A 322-nucleotide genomic window follows, 5' to 3' on the forward strand; every position below is an offset into this window, starting at 1 on the left:
GGGGCGGCCGCGGCGAGCGGGTCCCGGCGGCAGGGACAGGCCGAGGAGGGCGTTGGGGGCCCTCGGCCGAGCGAGGTGCGGCAGGGAGCCTTGAGCTCGCGGCAGCCCCTGAGGGGAAGGGGGCGGCCGAGGCCCCGCGGCTGCCCGTGCGCGGCCAGGTGCTGGGGTGCGCTCGGCTCTGCATGCAGGCCGTATGAAACACGTCTCTTGCCCTGCGGCTGCCGTGTGCGGGTGCTGCCAGAGCTAACCGAGTGTGTCATCATCCCTCTTTATCGACGGTAAAAGTAGAGCTCTTCCACTGTGTAGACAGTGTAGAAGCACC

Source organism: Apteryx rowi, unplaced genomic scaffold, assembly GCF_003343035.1.
Source record: "Apteryx rowi isolate R43461 unplaced genomic scaffold, aptRow1 scaffold_394, whole genome shotgun sequence".
Lineage (NCBI taxonomy): Eukaryota > Metazoa > Chordata > Aves > Apterygiformes > Apterygidae > Apteryx > Apteryx rowi.